Source organism: Myotis davidii, unplaced genomic scaffold (genome assembly GCF_000327345.1).
Source record: "Myotis davidii unplaced genomic scaffold, ASM32734v1 scaffold292, whole genome shotgun sequence".
NCBI classification, from domain to species: domain Eukaryota; kingdom Metazoa; phylum Chordata; class Mammalia; order Chiroptera; family Vespertilionidae; genus Myotis; species Myotis davidii.
In genome coordinates, this window is record NW_006285042.1 from 3,090,947 (window position 1) to 3,091,808 (window position 862).

The following is an 862-nucleotide window of genomic DNA, read 5'->3' on the forward strand; positions in this document are numbered from 1 at the left end:
CTCGCGCGCGGCCCCCTCCCCCCCAGGACATTACGCAAAGCAGCCTCCCCTCATCTGCATAGGTCCGCGGCCAGGGTATTCCCCGCACTTCCCCACGCGCCAGACCCCCCTCCCGAGGTCTCCCCCATCCCTGCCCGCTCCGACCCTCACCCCCGGGAAACCGGGAAGCGCCGCGGACGCGCCGGGAGGGGCGATGGAGCCCGGCGGAGGCTATTTCGGTGTAAAGTGAAACAAGCTCCCCCGCGCTACCGGAGGCAGGAAAAACACAGCGCCCGGGCCACTTACCGAGCCGAGGAACCTACATTTCTGCCGCTCTGTTCTCCCAAAGGTCCAGTCCGCCCTCCACGCGCCCCCAGGCTGCACCCAGCGCCCCAAAGTCCAGATGCGTAGGGATATTGTCAACGAGCCAGGAGACCCTTCAAGTTGCTCCGGGGTCCTGGGAGCCTCGGCGTCCAACGCGCAACTTGGCCGAGACTTGTGCCACAGTCCGCGGAGACGTGGTGGTGGAGACCCTCCTGCGGTGGGGGAGACAGCGCGCCCGGCTGCCCCTCGCCGTGGGAGGCTGAGTGCGGGTTGCAGTGGAAAGGCTGGTGCCAAGTACGAGCCTGCTCTTGGCTAGGCCAGCCTAGGGGTAGAGAAGGAGGAAGAGGAGGGAGAGGAGGAGGGGGAGGAAACCCCCCTGGTGCCCTTGTTCTCGCTGCCGCGGCGGCCGCTCCTCGCCGAGGCTGAGCGTGTCTGGTAGGGGGTGTCTGGTAGCATTTCCTTAAGGACAGGGGGAGGGCGGGCGCGGAGGGAGGGGAGAGATCCCGACCGCCTGCCCGGGCTCCTCTTGCCTTTATTTATTTTTCTGACACTGTACGGA

The 862-nt window shown here is 66.6% G+C and overlaps 1 long non-coding RNA gene across 1 annotated transcript in view; it reads right to left on the bottom strand.

Annotated features, from left to right (window-relative positions):
- LOC107181782 overlaps window positions 1-549 on the bottom strand; it is a 15,452-nt gene extending 14,903 nt beyond the window's left edge. The window contains exon 1 of the long non-coding RNA XR_001512487.1: window positions 286-549. This is a non-coding gene — a long non-coding RNA (uncharacterized LOC107181782). The remainder of the gene's footprint in view (window positions 1-285) is intronic.
- Between the last annotated feature and the right edge of the window lie 313 nt (window positions 550-862).